The 18,178-nt window shown below is 40.8% G+C and overlaps 1 long non-coding RNA gene across 1 annotated transcript in view; it reads left to right on the forward strand.

Annotated features, from left to right (window-relative positions):
- Positions 1-18,178, forward strand: part of LOC123456612 — a 61,115-nt gene that overhangs the window by 27,211 nt on the left and 15,726 nt on the right. The gene's annotated exons all lie outside the window — the stretch shown is intronic.

The raw sequence follows: 18,178 nt of genomic DNA on the forward strand, positions 1-18,178 counted from the left end.
ACAGTGCTAGGAAAGGAACCCTTGGGCCTTACACCTACACTCTACCACTGAACTATATCCCAGCTGTGTATGATTTTTCAAGTGTGAGGGGAACAACTTAGAAGGAAACTCAGCAAATTCAGGCATGCATAGTCTTTGAAAAATGTTCTCTTTGTAATCAAAATATCATTTACTGATCTCAACTGATAATTCACCCTTGGTCCCAAGAGAAATATCAAGTAGTGTTTTGTTAACATTATATTCACTTAAAAATATATTCTTGTTTTTGTCCAGTATGAGGCCCCTTTGCCTATTTGGATATTGATGACATTCATTTCATTTCAAAAACATTAATATGGGAAGTGACTAGGAATCCTTGTATTCTTATGCCATTCCCTTACTTGTTTTAAAAAGTTATCTTAAGAAAAGCTTTCTGATGAAGTTGTTAGTGGCTCCTCATTGTGGTTTTCCTAATACAGTGACTGTCAAGCTTGCATGACATCAGAATCCCCTGGAGATTGGTTTAAAAGTAGTTGTTTCCATTCTCACAGCATCTAATTCCAGCAGTCTGGGATGGAGACTGAGCAATTGCTTTTCTACAAGATGCTGCTATAGAAAGTGCAGGGCCACACTTTGAAACCCACTACCCTGGTAGTTTCTGTTGTCTAGTCATTTCCAGTAGTTTTGGAGGGAGGGCAAAGGTGCTGCAAGGCATCTCTCTGAACCTGCAAGAGTGATGTGGGAAGTAATGTAGAGGGGAATGGTGTAGAGCTCACTCTACTCCTCTCTTAAGCCCACAGATGCTTCTGAACAACTCCTAACAGAGGAGACCCTGGGATGGGAGGACCTTTTGTCCCCACTGCACAGTGTCTCTGCTAATTCTTATGTTTGTCCTTGTCCAAAACCAGTCAGGACGGCAATCTCCCCAGGGTCCTTTCCCATTTCAAGTCTATACCGCCATGCTCCTATCCACCCTCCTTTCACCCAAATAGCCATTCACAGCTCAGATCCCTGATCTCTGGCTTTCCCCTGCTTGCTGTCAGTTGCTCCCAGTGAGCCCTTGGTATAGGATGGATTGTCTTCATAATAACCCTGGCAGGTTGCTGTGAGCCAGGGCCTCCCCTTTGAGTCTGGTGAGCCTTTGATTTCTAGGCAGATTAACAGCACACAGAAGTAAAGCCCACAGGAAAGGATGGAGGGCAAGGACCAGTTCTCCACATGACACATGCCTGGGGTACACCATGACTGGCAGGTAAGGGGAAAATCTATTTGCAGTGCCCAGCAAGCTACATGCTCTTTCTAAAGAGCCTGCATAGCCTAAAAATACCACAAAGGGTGAGAGCAAGAGCAAGAAAACTTTAGCATGGAATATTTTCAAAAATTTAAAAATAGAAAGGTCTTTCCTAAAGGAACATCACCAATAGCAGTTCGGCTCACCACCTATGGGGCTTTCAGGATTCGCAGCAGACAGCCAGTAGCCAGTGGGACAGAAATGGTGACATTATTTCTGGGAACAGAGGCAAGGCACCAATATATGTATAGTGGGCAGAGTTAAACGGGGAAAGATGAAAGTACCACATGCTGGGATGCATTGATTGCAAATGACAATCAACCAGTCTGGGAATTAGTGAGATTCCATAGATGTGGGGTTTGCCTCTAATTCGATGAGCCACTTTTTCAGGTGTGCTTAGTCTCAGTCTCAAATACGAGAGACCATATAATCTGCCACAGGACACTGATTCTGTGCCTACCCATATTAGGATGCTGGGATTCTGTGTCCTCATACCCCTGGGGCCTCTTCATTCACTCTATTTTCTGGCAGGTGAATGGGTTACTCCACGTCCATTGCTGTTTTCTTGGGAAATAAACAATATCCTTCCTATGAATGAGTTGTTGTAATCAGGGATCTCATATAGAAATAAATCTGGGTCAGATCTGGCAAGATCGTAGGGCATATCAGCAGAGTCTAGAAGGTGCACCTCTGGGAAAGATAGAAAAGTATCATACAGAGGACAAAGTAGACTTCTGCTGTCTAAGGGACTTGATAATTTAGCTCATTGGGGTATGTCCAATGAGGAGAGGTTTAGAATGGGAGCACATGTACTCAAAGGGTTTCCTGGGCAGAAATGTATGCTGCAAGTCTCCAGAGGCAGATTTTATTTCCCAGTTCCACTACAAGTGCTGAAGGAGGGAGAACTCTCAGTAAATGTTTACTGACTGAATAAATAGGTGATTGTTTCGGTTGGCACTCATGCTGAACTCTGGCACTTACCATCAAAGTTGTTGCATTTAGCTAGAGATTTTTCAGTGCGGGGTGTGATAAACTGTTTTAGGGCATTCCAAAGACTGGCTAGTTATCACCTTAGCTGTGCCTGGGCACACATTCCTAACTATCAGGTTACCAACTGCATGCCAGGGTTCAGGGTCAGATGTACACAGAGAGACAATTGATAGGATCATTGTGTCAACATCACATCCACAAACATGAACTGTAAGCTCTCCTCACAACCCGGCTGTCTCCAGCTCAGCCTGTGAGCATAGTCATCAGGCCCTTGCATGTTTGTAAATGCTTCCACTCACAGACAAGCTGGGCTGATGAATAGTAAAGGTTACTGAATTTCCATGGCCGTCTGAAATTTCAGAAAGCTCATAGATAGGTTATTGTAAACTTACAAAATTTTCATATTAAATGCACCAAAACCCACTTTGGGGGTTATATGTGAATACATAAAAGAGATAACCTGAACAAAAATATTGCCTCTGGTGGAGGTGACTTGTAAATAAAAAAAAAAAAAAAACTGGTGGACTTTCTAGTATCCTTCAAAAAGTTTTGCTGGGAAGGATTCAGAAAGACAGTATCTTAGATGTAGGTTTTACAAAGGTACACCTAAGACTAGGAAGTATCTAACTCAATGTATAACATTTAAAGGGGTTCAGTGACTTTCTATGGTCCATAAGTAGTTTAAGACATAGAATGGAAGACATATTCATAGGTCTTTCCATCGCACAGTATTGTAATTTATTTTCATTACAGAATATTCATGATTTCACGAGTGGAGAATGTTAGTAATATTAGGCAAAAGAATAATACTAGCTCTTGTCTAACTTACATGGTGTCAGATACTTCATACATATAAGCATAACTAATTCTTAAAGCATTCCTTTTAAGGGTACAATAAAGGATCAATTTTGTATTCCAGAAAATTATGATTCAAAGAAGTGGCTAGAACAGCCTACTGATTTTAAGAATGTTAATTTGTCTTAAAAAACAAAACACATAATCCAGACATGGTGGCTCATGCCTGTAATCCTAGCACTTGGAAGGCTAAGGTAGGAGGATTACCTTGAGTTTGAAGCAAACTTGGGATACAGAGTGAATTTTAGGTCAGCTTGGGTCAGAGTGAGACTCTGTCTCAAACAAACAAACAAACAAACAAACAAACAAACAAACAAACAAACAGAAAACAGACATGCTTGATATGAATAACAACCAAGACTGGCAGCCAAATTCACCCAGGGAGTTAACTAAGCAGGACAGTCCCCGTTATTAGCTGTAAGAGTAGGTACAAGGGCAGGCACAAATTCAAGAAAAGAGAGAAGCCACAGTGGCCTTGACATGTACCAAAAGGCTGTACATTCTTTTTTAGTTATCAGTGAAGCTGTAACAAAACTAACCATCATGAAGAATTACAAGTTATAAAACCTAAGCCAGGAGGCAGCGTTTACCTGCACTTTTGTCTGCCTCTGTCCTTATTAAACAAACTTAATTTTTTATATTTATTTATTTGCAAGTAAAGAGATAGAGAGAAGAGAGACAGAGAGAATGGGCACACCAGGGCCTCCAGCCACTGTAAATGAACTCCAGACACATCCACCACTTTGTACATCTGGCTTTATGTGGGTACTGGGGAATTGAACCAGGGTTGTTAGGCTTTGCAAGCAAGCACCTGAACTGCTGAGCCATCTCTCCAGCCCCAAACGAACTTTTAAATGAGGATCTATTTCTCCAGTGCTGGAAATGTTCCTGTAATATTTGCAGGAAGACAAGATGAATAAAACTTATTTTCAGGAGTCTCAAAGTGTAATACAAGGATCAACAGATGGAAAGAAACAAAAGGCAACTTAAAGCTTTAGGATAAGTGAGGTGGAGCAGGCATGTAATCCTAGCAGGTAGAGACAGGGGTGTCAAGAGTTCAAGGTTAACTTCAGGTACTTAGCAAGTCTGAGACCAATCTGTATTAAAAAGAAAGAAAAAGAAAAATGAAAAGAAGAAGGAAAGAAAGACAGTCATTTTAAGGTAAAAGGAAAGAAAACCATTTTAGCAAGTATGTGTGTCTGTGTGGTGTTGTTTCAGAACGAGGTAATTTGTCTTCCTTGGATGTGCTTAAACAGAACTTTGGAACTATTTCAAAGTTTGGATACATTTTATACTGGATGATCTCCAAGAGCCTCAAGGATCTAAGAGTTCTTGACATGTGACCCCAACAGGAAGATGATCAATAGATGAGTAGAATTTTGCCTTTTCTAACTTGTCATCAAGTGATACCTTTGCTCAGAGTGTACCTCCACTCTATCAGTACTGATGGAAGCCAGATTGAGTCTTAATCCATCTTCAGTTGGAAGCACATTTAGTTCTTATCTGAGCCAAATCTAATCAACTAGTCAGTACCAAAAAGAGGATTTGGGGCCTGTGGTGGTTTGAGTCAGATATACCACATAAACTTAGGTGTTTTGAATGTTAGGCTCCCCAGCTTATGGCAATTGGAAATTAAAGCTTCCTGGAGGTGGTGTATTGTGGGAGGCAGGATTATGGGTGTTATATCCAGCTTCCCTTTGCCAGTGTTTGGCACACTCTCCTGTTGACCACTTTATGTTGGCCAGGGGGTGATGTCTACCCTCTGCTCATTCCATCATTTTCCTCTGCCATCATGGAGCTTCCCCTTGGTCTGTAAGCCAAACTAAACGTTTTTTGTTTTTTCCAAAAGCTGCTGTTGGTCAGGTGATTTCTGCCAGCAATACAAACCTGACTGTGATAGTAATATTGGTACCGAGGAGTGGTGTCATTTGCTGCTAGAAACTGACTGTGTGGCTTTGGCCTTTTGGCGCTGATTTTCAAGAGGAATGTGGAAGGATTTAAAACTTTGCCCTAAGGGAAACCCTGTAGTGCTGTAAGGACAGCTTGATGAACTATTCTGGTCAGAGTTAAAAGACCTAAGTGCAATAAGAAGTATGGACTGTGAGGTTTGGCTTATGAGCATGAGAAAGCATTGCTTGGCAGGGCTAAAAGCAGGTTGTGTGACAGGCTTGCTGTTATGCCCCTGTCCTGACAATTTGTGCAGGGTTGCTGAACTGGTGTGAGTAGAGGGATATGGCACAGAAATAAAATCTTAGGGATGAAACTGCTGCCCATCCAACTGCAATTGAGAGATTGCAACTTTTGAGATTGGGCCAGCTGACTTGCACTGGGGCATCAGGAAGAATTTAAACTCTTTTAAAAGGGCCTGAGTGCTCCAGGAATATTCTGTTCCTCAAAGTCTTCTTTAGTCCCCCTGGATTAACAAATACCCTACCTGGTGCTGTGGAGTACAAGAAATGCAGGAAAGAGAGTACCATTGAATTTGCAACACAGTATTGTGTTTTGGAAATGGCCATGGGCAGTGTGAAGCAGGTTTGGTGGATGCCTGCATGGAGACCCGATAGAACCATGAGATAAACTGTAAAATTGCAATAGGGAGATAACAGGACCATGAGATGGCTGGTAAGGAAAGCCTCTGGCCCCAGATGAAGTTTTCCAGGACTGTGAGTAGCCTAGCTGGAGGGACAGAATTGGAACTCCAGAGTTGCTTGTTAGAATTGGTGGACTTGGAGATTTGTCACTGGCTAGAGTTGTTGGACTTGAAGCTACAGTTTGATGTTTGCCCTGGTTGTTTAAAATCTTGTATTGGTTGAACATTTCTTTGCTATACCTAATGCCATCTTTTGCAATGTGAATGTTTATTCTGTGCCATTATGTTTTTTTTTGGGGGGGTTGTTATTATGGCTCAGTTAAAAGATCTTTGGTCATGGGAATGTTTGAACATCATTAGGATTGATAAAAACTATGGGGACTTTGAAAGTTGGACTGAGTGCATGGCATTTTACATCATGGATGGTTATCAGTTTATAGGGGCCAGGGACAGATTTGATTCAGGTGTCCCCCATAAACTTAGGCATTCTGAATGCTTGGTTCCCCAGCTGAGGGTTAAGGTATTATCAACTTGATCTGTTTAGTAATTCATAGAAATCCTTTTTTGGGTGGGTCTCTGAGGTTGTTTCCAGGAAGGATTAAGTGAAGAAGGAAGTCCTTCCCCCAGAGTGAGCCCTTCCTCCAGAGCGGGTGGCCCCTCTCAGATGGGGACTTTATATAAGGAAACTCTGAGTGAAAAGAGCCCCTTACTTCCACTTGGCTGCCAGAACTTCTGGCTGCCTCCCAGCATGTGTTGGAGACTGGTGTCAACTGAAGACCCATGTGGATTGAAAACCAGTGGTTCCTTAGGAAGCCTCCAATCCTTCAGTGCTGGAATGGGACTGCTGAGGCCATGTGGACTGAGAAGCTACCATGTTCCTTGGTTCTGAGACCTGCAACTGCCATTGGACTACTGTAAACTAATCCAATAAATTCCCTTTATAAATATAATTCATTCTAGCCGTCCTGTTCCTCTAGAGAACCCTGACTAATGCAGGGCCTGAGACAAAAACCAAATCAGTACAGTTCCATTTGATTCACAAAAGATGTTTTTGCATGTGTATATGTGTGAGGTATGTGTGCATGTATAAATGTACATGTATGCGCAGGTGCACATGGAAGTATGTGTCCATGCATGTGGAGGTCGACATCAAGTGTCTTCCTCAATCACTTTCTACCTTATTTTTTGAAATAGGGTCTCTCAGTGAACCCACTGGGCAGTGTGCCCTAGGGCTCCTGCTTTCTCTGCTTCCCTCATTCTGGGATTATGTGTTTAATGAGGAATCATTTAGCATCAGAAGCTCTGCTCTCACAGTTGCCCAGAGAGATCCATGAGTCCTTAAAACAGTGTAGTATATTGCAAAGCATTTAGTTACCTGACAGAGCTAAAAGGTAAGACCCTATTGCTGAAAACCACAGGCTGTCATCTCAGGACACCTGGAAACCATGGCGGGACTGATAGGAAAGCCAGTCCTCTCCTGGAAAACTCTCATGTTACTGGAAAGTGCTATGGGAGCTACTGTGTGATAATGGTCACCAACAGCATGAATAAGCAGGAGACCCTGCAAGCTGTGCAATCAACTAGCTGAACAAGAGAACACACTTGTGTAATAGTGGCTCACAGTCTTTGTGAGTAACCTAATTGCCCTCTGATTGGACATGAGGCCCACTCAATGAGAGAGAACTCATAAATGGTACTGAGAAACAAGTCAGCACCCCACAGTCAGAAAACACACAACTCCAGAGAGAATCCCCCACTATTCTGTGCACAAGGTGAGTGGGTATCTCCATCAAATGCCTCCCAAGCTTCTATGAATATCCTTCTTAATCAGAGTTGCTCTCACCCTTGTCTGGAGAATCTGTTTTATTATACAGATGGCAGATAATACTGGGGACATCCAACATCCATTAATACGGCAAGAAAAGACAGCTAACTACTCATCATGAGATGTTCCACCTCTACCACATTTACCAGGGTCCAGAAGAAACTGCAAAGGAAGCAGCAACACAAGCATTGCTTCCAATGCTGGCCTGGCAACCACCTCTAGGGAAGTAGCAACAATCACAGAGGTGAACTGAAGCACTTCTAACAGAGATACACAGGCCACAGAGAGCTCAACACTATATCAAGCTGCCAAGGCTCAGAGATTATTGCAGAAGAGGGTGCAGGAAGATTATAAGAGTCACAGGTTGAGTAGAAATATCCTGAGGCCCACACACATCCCCGAGAGTGATGGAAACCCTAAATATCCCACAGTGAACAGCAAGGACCCTACTTAGGAGGACCATCAGGGAAATGGGGACCAGGGGTAAGGTGATATAAGACTATGACCTATGTAAAAAAGAATGGAAGGAAGGAAGGAAGGAAGGAAGGAAGGAAGGAAGGAAGGAAGGAAGGAAGGAAGGAAAGTTCTGCTCTCTTCCAGCCTTTGCAAATGAAAGAAATATTTAGCACATTCAAATAATTTATTTCATAAAATGAAGTGTGTGCCAATCTTATAACACAGCAGTTCACTTCTGGGTGTATACCCAAGAGCAATTGGAATTTCCCATTTTCCAAAATCCATTCTGAAGAATATTCTAGTCATTATATTTTGAATGGGAAACAACCCATGATGTCCATCAGTAGTCAAAAGGTAAGTAAATACTGGCATATTCATATGATGAAACAACTACAGTAATGAAAAGTACAGATTCCAATAAGTGGAACAATGTTCATATGGCTCATAGACACACTATTCAGTGAAAGAGATAAGACAAAACAAGATAAGATAAAAATATAGAATGTTGTTTCTGTGTAACTCCACAAATAGCAAACATAATCTTTGGTGGAAGAAGCATGAATAATGGTTACTTTAAAAAAATTTTGTTCATTTTTATTTATTGAGAGTGACAGAGAGAGAGAGGGAGAGAGGTAGATAGGTAGAGAGAGAGAGAATGGGCACACGAGAGCTTCTAGCCACTGCAAACGAACTCCAGATGTGTGCGCCCCCTTGTGCATCTGGCTGATGTGGGTCCTGGGGAATCGAGCCTCGAACCGGGGTCCTTAGTCTTCACAGGCAAGCGCTTAACCACTAAGCCATCTCTCCAGCCCTAATGGTTACTTTTAAGGAGTGTTGACTGAGAGGAGGCATAAAAGATAATTTTTGAGATTGCTAGAAATGGTCTATGTCTTGCTCTGTTAGTGAGTAAACAAATATATTTGGAACTGTGATTTCTTAAACATTTCACTATTTATAAATTATATCTTGATTTAAAAAAAAAACATATACTAGCATCTTTCCTGGGGAGACTGTGTTATACTTTGAATTCTTCCTATATTCCTTGTTAAAGGAAAGTATCCTATCTTACTGCTTTGATGAAGTGGTTTTTAAACAAAAGAAATAATTATACTGATACTAATATAACCATTAGTTATGGCAGATACTCAAGAAAACATATTATTATATGGATTTCAAAATGCCTTGAAATAAATTTTGGCTTCCATATCCTAATTCTACTTCCAGCTCCACCACTTATTTGTTGTATGTCCATAGTGTGTTTGTCTTTTGGGGCCACAGTGTTCACATACACAAAAGGGAGAGCCATTTCCATTATTGACTAAATATTAAATGAGTGTCTACTATATTTAAGGCAATGAGTTGGGCATGCACAGGAAACAGATAAATCATTCACAGACTTGAGGAATTTGACTGAACTAATGCATATAAACTTGCACCACAGGAAAGAGCTGCAGTAAAGCAAGAACTTATTATTAGGGCATGACAATTACAGTCAATGCCACATTCAGTACAACAAGGGATTCTTTTACCCTAGGAAATTAATACTTTTCATAAAATATTGTTCTCAGTTTTCTGTGTATGTAAATATTTGTATCTAATTGGAAAATTGTACTGAGACTTTTCCATTTCACAAGTCCCTTTAGATGCAATGTATTATGAATTGAGAAACTTTTAACATATAGTCCAGTGAATTGCATATAATACAGTCATTCAGTATTTGGAAATTAAATGTGTTTTGTGCCTGGTTACATTCCCATGTAGTAGGAAACAAGCAAATAAGGCACAATGGAAAAGCAAGCATAATGACATCACTTTTACAGGAGTTAAAAACATGCAAGTGAATAATATGGCTATAAGGAAGCACATGTGAGAAAAGTAATAAAAGCACCAAGCCATGCATTCCTATAAGCAGTATCAAAAGACACTTCCTTGGGGCTGAGGAGATGGTTCAGCAGCTAAAAGCACTTACTAGCAAAACCTCATGACTTGAGTTTGATTCCCTAGTACTTATGTAGAACCAGATTTGCAAGGTGGCATATTCATCTGGAGTTCCCTTTGCAGTGGCGGGAGGCCCTGGTGCACCCAGTCTCTCTCTCTCTCTCCCCTTGCAAATAAATAATTAAAAAAAATATTTTTTAAAAGACAAATTCTTTCCTGTCATTTCATACGTCTTATAGGCAGGCATAGCTTGATACTTTTATTACTTCTTTCATATGTGCTTCCTTCTGTATCTGTGGATCCCACATCCATGGATACAGTCAATTACAGACAGAAAATATTTGGGAACATTCCAGAAAGTTCTAAAAAACAAAACTTGAATTTGTTATGTGCTAAGCACTATGCCAAATCTGTACAAATGAAGTGATGCATGGGCACACTCTACTATAGCCCCTTTCCACTCCATAGATCCTTAGACTTTCTCCAGCATTTATTTTAGCATCACTTGTCTTTATTTATTTTTGAAGCATGCATTTAGGCCTATGATGTTCACATCTGTACTGAACAGTTACAAACTTTTATGCCATTGTTCCCTAAATAATACAATATAACAATTGGCTAAGTAGCATTCACATTATATGAAGTATATTGTAAGTCATATAGAGATGATTTAAAGTACACAGGAGGACTGGAGAAATGGCTTAGTGGTTAAGGTGCTTGCCTGTGAAGCTAAAGGATACAGGTTCCATTCCCCAGTACCCATGTAAAGCCAGATGCACAAAGTGGCATGAGTGTCCAGAATTCATTTGCAGTGGCTAAAGGCCCTGGTGCACCCTTTCTCTCTCTATCTGCCCTCCTCAAATAAATAAATACAATATTAAAAAATAAAGTATACATGAGGATGTACATAGATTATATGCTAATGATACACAAGTTTATATGAGAAATTACCCTCCAGGGATTTTTAGAATCTGTGAATGATGTGAATCAATGAGAGATGTTTGCATATTGGCTCTGTGCCCATTGGCTGATGTTTCTCTTAGAGATGTAAATTTTCCCACACTTCTTTGTTGCACCTCTGAGACTTAAATGTAGTCTGGAGGGTTTTATGAGAAATCATTGCAGAGACTTCACTTGAGCCCTGAAGGTGGATACTGAAAGTTTGCCTGAAACAGTGTGGCTGAAGGCATGTGGCTTGGGATGCTAATAACATGTGTTCTATTTTCTTCCCCTGGGAAAAGAGGGAAAGGAATAAGACAATTAAAAACTACAGGGAGTTTCATCTAGATGTCTGTTTTATTTCTCAAGAAAAGTTTTGGATAAAATATGGTAAAATAGGGCTGGAGAGATGGCTTAGCGGTTAAGCGCTTGCCTGTGATGCCTAAGGACCCCGGTTCGAGGCTCGGTTCCCCAGGTCCCACGTTAGCCAGATGCACAAGGGGGCGCACGCGTCTGGAGTTCGTTTGCAGAGGCTGGAAGCCCTGGCGCGCCCATTCCCTCTCTCTCCCTCTATCTGTCTTTCTCTCTGTGTCTGTCGCTCTCAAATAAATAAATAAAAATAAAAAATTAATAAAAAAATATGGTAAAATATACAGAGCATGGTGGTGCATGCCTTTAGTCTCAGCACTTGGGAGGCAGAAGTAGGAGGATTGCCATGGGTTTGAGGCCACCTTGAGACTACATAGTTAATTCCAGGTCATCCTGAGCTAGAGAGAGACCCTACTTCAAAAACAAAAAAATAAACGTGGTAAAATATGAATGTTTAACAATGCTGCATACAAGGTGTAGGTGTATTCATTCTATAACTCTTGATACTTTTCTGTACTCTTGAACAATTTTAAATTTAAAAAATAAGGTTGCATCAGCATTAATTTGTTTTGGGGAGCTCTGATTGAATAATTATGCAGAGCAGTTATGTGTCAAATAGTAATATAATTTGCCAGTAGTTCTTAAATTAAGTTAATGTACCTAACTATAATTTAGATGGAATTTGACTAACAAAATATTGAATTTTATCCAAAATTTCATGGTTTAATATTTATTTTTGTTGCAAGATCGCACTTGATAAACTTTTGATTATATTTCCAGTTGTCTTACCAGAGTACTTTGTAAACATGGGGTGACTTATCCATTTTCTGGTTGGGAAATTTTAACTGTGAGGAATTTAGTAATTCATTTGAGATCACTCAGTGGTGGAAAGGCAGGAGAATAACACAGAGTTCTGCCCTCTCCTTGTTTTACCCAAATCATCATAAAAAAATGACATCCTTTCTATTTTAACCAAATTTTCAAAACTTGATCTGTTGTACACATACATATGATTGGATCAGCACAGGGGTATGAGGTGGAAGGTGCATAGAGATTATAATGTTTATGATTCATAATTTCATAATCTGGTAAAGATATGAATAAACATACCAGCTGAATCAACCCAAATTGCTCTCCCTATGACTCAATAGGCACCATGGGTTTTGCCTAGAGTATCAGTTGCAGCCACAACTGCCACCACACAGCTGTTTACCAAGCATCTGCTATGTGCAGGGTCTGCTGTTAGCATTGCTCATTTCCAGGCTCTGCCAAAGTTACCAAGCTCCTCTTAACCTTTTTGTAGACATGAGTGCACTGCATTTTGTCCCATGATGTAGACAGTTCCTTATCCAAGGACATTTTTTTTTTTTTTTTTTTTTGAGAAGAAGGTGGTGCTTTGAAGTGCAAACAAACTCAAACTTAACCTCGGTAACAATCACAAAAACCAATAGAGTTAAATCTTGAGGGACTTTTTGTAAGGTAGCTTTTGAGATTTCATGGTGCCATTCAAAGCAAACATTTCAAGGGGCTGAACTTACAACTTGGACTCAGAACTTGATTTTCTGGAATGAACTTGATCGTTGTTTCAATGGTCATTGTGTAAGTACTGTTGAATAATAGCTGTAGACCTCTCTCTGGGCCTTGGACACTTGTGACTGCTAGAAAACACCACTTGTATCCCTTCATTTACATCCAAAAAGCCCAGCTCTAAATTACAACTGAAAAGTTTGTTTTTCTTTCTATCTCTTTTGGATGAATGATGTTTTAATGGAAGCATTCTTAGGACACAAACACAAGTGGCTTGGCCTATATATTTTTCCAGACCAAACCCAGGAATGATTAAATATCCCATTCTATCCTGGGGCCTTAAGAGCTGCAACCCACTTCCCAAAGTGTCAGCATCCCTACCTGTTTCCATTTGGTGCTTGGGTTGTCAGAACAGGCAGTATGAGACTTGGGGAGTTCAGGCTGTCTATAAGAGAAGAAAAAAAAATGATGCTCACTGATATCAGTTGGTTCCTCAGTGGCTTTGGTGGGGATCCAAGGAGAAGAAAGCTGGATATCTCAGCTGTCATTGTTCTGCATCACTTACTGTTGTTTGTTTGTTTGTTTTCTTGTATGTTTCATCATAGCCCAAAAATGCCCTCTGCTCCATCCATAGATTATTTCCTTTTCTCTGAGAAAGGATCCATCCTGCATACAAGTCTCCAAATTAAAGTACACTTCCTGGGAAACAGGGCTTGTGACAACATCCAGGAATCATTTCCACCTCTTCTCCTTCCATACACGCCCCTGTATGTTAAATCACTCAATCAACAAAAATTCAAGCCTTACGAATTATGTCTTTGGAACATCTCTTGAATCCACCAAGGGTATTTATTCACCCATATTGTCTCTTTTCTGTTAGTGTACAGAAATCTGTGACAGCCTCTTAACTGCTCCTGTTTGGCTCCTCACAAGCATGTTCTTGATACTGCAAACAGAGTTATCTTGCTAAAGAGCCAGTCTGGCCTTGTCACTACCAATAGCTTAATATTGCTTTAATAATAAATTCCTTAATATGACCTTGATCTTCAGGACCTCCATCAACTAAGACTCTTTCTGAATATCTTGTCATGACCTATGTGGCCTGTCATCTGTGTGCTACGTTCCATTCAAAATGAGCTACTTTCTGTATGCCAAATCAACCCCACCTTGGGGACTTGAAGCCTTGGAGTCTGCTCCTACCTTTTTGTACAATTTTATTGTTACCTCTACCCACAACCCACAAGTGTAGTCACATGTGTACCCCCCCACACACACACCAACTTTCTTAGAAAGTGTCTATGACCTCTAGTGCACCTGCATGGAACCACCACAGCCCCACTTTGGTGTCCCACAGTTGGAACATGTCTTTCATTGGGCTTCCGATGAGGTTCTTGGAAGAAGACAGCTAAGGAAAGCAATTTACAAAGAGGTATTTTCAAGGATTAGAAGTAGTGGAAGAGAAACCAGGAGGCAGAAGGGGAAGAAGCAGGACCAGCATGTATTATTAAGCGAAGTCATTCAGAGGGTGATTTTGGTTCAGTCACTGGGACAATCTGGAGACAGTTAAGGCAGTATATATATAGTGGTGATGATAAAGTAGTCTCCATTCAGCAGCCTGTCAGAGATTGGGTGATCTCTGTGGCCTTGAGGATAGACATACATCCAGGGACTGTGGGTAGAGATTGGCACTTACTACACCTGGATGTTATATGTAATGGCCTGGCAAATGCTTGTAGTCCTCTGCTCCACAAGGCAGTGGATTTGTGGCCTACAGTGCATGAGTTCTCACCAGGGAAGCCTAGCACAGAACCAGTGCCCAAAGATGTTTGTCCAGTGAATAAGTTAGTGGATGAATGTATGAACCACTGAACAGGTAGCCATACAGCACCTATCATCTAACAGTAGCTGTGAAAAGGACCTCTTAACTTAATTTTCCAGTATATGAAAATATGTTGTCTTTGTGAGAGAGACTACATGAATTCATACTGAGAAAAGAGAATCGTTGTTTGTGTGCATGAATACATACACGTGTAGTGTGTATACATATGTATGTAGCTGTATGTACACATGTGCATATGTGTAGAGGCCAAAAGTTGATGTTGAATTCTTCCTGCATTGCTCCCCACCTTATTTTTTGTTTAATTTTATTTATTTGAGAGCAACAGACAGAGAGACAGAAAGAGGCAGATATATATATAGAGAGAGAATGGACACACCAGCGTCTCCAGCCACTGCAAATGAACTCCAGACACATGCGCCCCCTTGTGCATCAGGCTTACGTGGGTCCTGGGGAATCGAGCCTCGAACCAGGGTTCTTAGGCTTCACAGGCAAGCGCTTAACCACTAAACATTCTCTCCAGCCCCACCTTATTTTTTGACACAAGTTATCTCACTGATTCTTAAGCTCAAAGATTCAGCTAGTCTACCTAGCTAAGAAGCCCCAGGGATCCTCCTATCTCTGCCTCCTTCTTTCCTGGTTCCAGGCACACACTTCCATGCTTGGCTTTTATGCAGGTGCTGGGAATCTGAACTTATGATCTCATGCTTGAGCAATAAGCATTTTACCTACTGAGCCATCTCTCCAGCCTCCAAGAAATTTTGTGCAGGGACATGGGAGGAGTAGGTCTTATGCTTCATTCCAACCACATGTATCAGAAGTTTGGCCTTGTAGTCTGTTGACAACAGGCAAAAAGAACATCAGACACTGTGATTCTAAAGTGATTAGTGTGATAGCAGTCAGGAACCAGGTTTAGTGGGAAATTGCTATTGGAGATAAAAGCACCACCCTTGGTATTTTGTTTAACCCTGAGGGTAAAAGGACTGAACTTATTGCCCCAAAACCTCACAGACTTGATGATCTGAGTGACAAATAGCAGAACCAGGTAAGCATCTAGGCCTGAAAGCTATTGCCTTTTCTAACCTTTCTTTACTCTGCCTCTATTACTTACTAAAGCTCGTTTACCAAACTTCCTTCCATATATTCTGATTTCTTGCCCTTTATTTAAATGCTTTCTTAAAAACTAGCTTTGGGCTAGAGAGATAAACAGTTGAGGTGCTTTCTGGAAAAGCCAAGGGACCCTATGTAAAAGCTGGATGCACAAGATGGCACATGTCTGGAGTTTGTTTGCAGTTGCCAGAGGCCTTGGCACACTCATTTTCTCTAACTTTCATTCTGTCTGTCTGTCTCTCTCTCATAAATAAATAAGTAAAATATTTTTTTTAATTTTTTTGTTTATTTTTTATTTGTTTATTGGAAAGCAACATACAGAGAGAGAAAGAGGCAGAGAGAGAGAGAGAGAGAGTGGGCACACCAGGGCCTCTAGCCACTGCAAACGAACTCCAGATGCGTGTGCCCACTTGTGCATCTGGCTAACGTGGGTCCTGGGGAATGGAGCCTCGAACCGGAGTCCTTAGGCTTCACAGGCAAGCACTTAACCACTAAGCCATCTCTCCAGCCCAAATAAAATATTTTAAACAAACAGCTTTACTAAAACCTGGGCATGGTGGCCCAACCTATCATCCTAACCCTACAGAGACAGAGGCAGAAGGATAAGGAGTCCAAAGCCAGCCTGAACTACATAAGTCCCTATCTCATAAAAAAAAAGAAAAATCCCAACAACTTTACTGAATTATAACAGGCACAAAGTAAGATACAACATTTTGATGTATCCAGTTCAAAGCGTTTTCTCAAGTTTACACATATCTTTGTGTGGTATGTATCACCACTGCAATCAACATGTACAACATTCTTGTTCCCACACTCATTTCCTTTGTGTCTATTTGCAGGCAACCCTACTCCAACCTGCAGCACCAGGCACCCACTGATCTGCTTTCTGTCACTATGGATTACATTGTTTGCTCTCAAATGTGATATAAATGTAAATGGAATTCTGTACTGTACACTGTTTTCTGTTGTCTGGTTTCCTTCACTCAACATACATATTTTGAAACCGATCCATTTTTTTTCATGCCTTGATAGTTCATTCCTTTTTATTGCTGAATAGTGTTTCATCATAGGAATGTAAGACAGTGTGTTCATCCACATTTTTTGTATTAAAAAAGGAGGGTTGTTGCTAATCTTTGCCTGTTATTAATAATGTTTCCACGGATGCTCTTAAACATGGCTTCCTATATCCATTTACTTTCATTTGTTTTGAGTAAATGCCTAGAAATGGCATGACTGAGTCATATTGAAGATTATAATTAGTTTAGCTTTTATATTTGAGCCTACATTGTGTATTCTTTTTGCATTTTTAGTGCCCTATTCTTTCTTTTTATAAGCCACTTTGTGCACTTGGCTTTATTTATTTATTTATTTATTTTTATTAATTAGTTTTATTCTCAGTGCATACAGTCAGTTTGGTACCATTATTAGGCTCATCCATGACCTACCTCCTCCCAATGGCACCTCTTTGTTGATGTAAGTGGGTCGTGCATTGTGGAGTTAGCTCACAGTTCTTGGTATGATAAATGTCTCTGCATATCATGACCCAACATGTGACTCTGACATTCTTTCCATCCCCTCTTCTGCAAAATCTCCCTGAGCCATGTTGGGTTCATTTTTGGTCTGCTTCAGTGATGAGGTGTTGGGGGCCTCTGAGGCTCTGGCTCTCTGTTTTGGTAGGAGTTGATTTTTCTCTGTGTTGGTCTCCTTCCCCCTTGTGCTGGTATCCGGTTCATCAGGAAAAGAGCACCCTTGCTTGTTTCACTAATTTTCCTTAGTTTCAGTCAAGGCCCTTTTGAAGTATGATGGGGTGGCTCTCTCCTTAAGATATGCATCTATCTGAAAAAGAGAAGCATATTCTCCAACGGAGAGCAAAGTTAGCACCAGAAAAATGGGATAACCCTTATTTTTTTAATAGAGAATTTAATAGGTATATGCCCTCTTGTAGCCCAGGATTGGTGGTAGCTTGATAATGGAGAGAAGGACCATATTTGGATATGGTTCTGACTTGTTTCCCAGCTCCAGCTATGGGTCCTGTTCCACTGAGGGGATCAGTTAGCCACATCAAGAGCAGTTGGTTTCCCACCATGGCTGTGCACCACTATTGCACTTGTGTAAGCATCACAACAGGTTATTTGCTGCTGAGTAGGATAGACCATGAATTGTTTGCACAGATATTGGTCATTTTCCCCTAGTTGCCCATGTAGCACCTTCTGGCACTAGACACGCTGACTATCTGGGGACTGACTGTCTTCCAGCTTCCAGCCATGTTATTCCATTTTATGTGTTGACCACATAAGGTGTCTTCAGCAGTAGGGTCTTACCACTAACCTTTGGTGGATCACCAAGTACTTGGACAGAAATCTGTCTTTCTTTTAGGAAACCCTGTAAGTCTCTCTGATCAAAAGCTCATTGTGGATGATAGCCCCATGCTGGTACTGTGAGTTACAGGTCAGTGCCTACTAAGAAAAGGAA

The sequence above is a fragment of the Jaculus jaculus genome, chromosome X (genome assembly GCF_020740685.1).
Source record: "Jaculus jaculus isolate mJacJac1 chromosome X, mJacJac1.mat.Y.cur, whole genome shotgun sequence".
NCBI lineage: Eukaryota > Metazoa > Chordata > Mammalia > Rodentia > Dipodidae > Jaculus > Jaculus jaculus.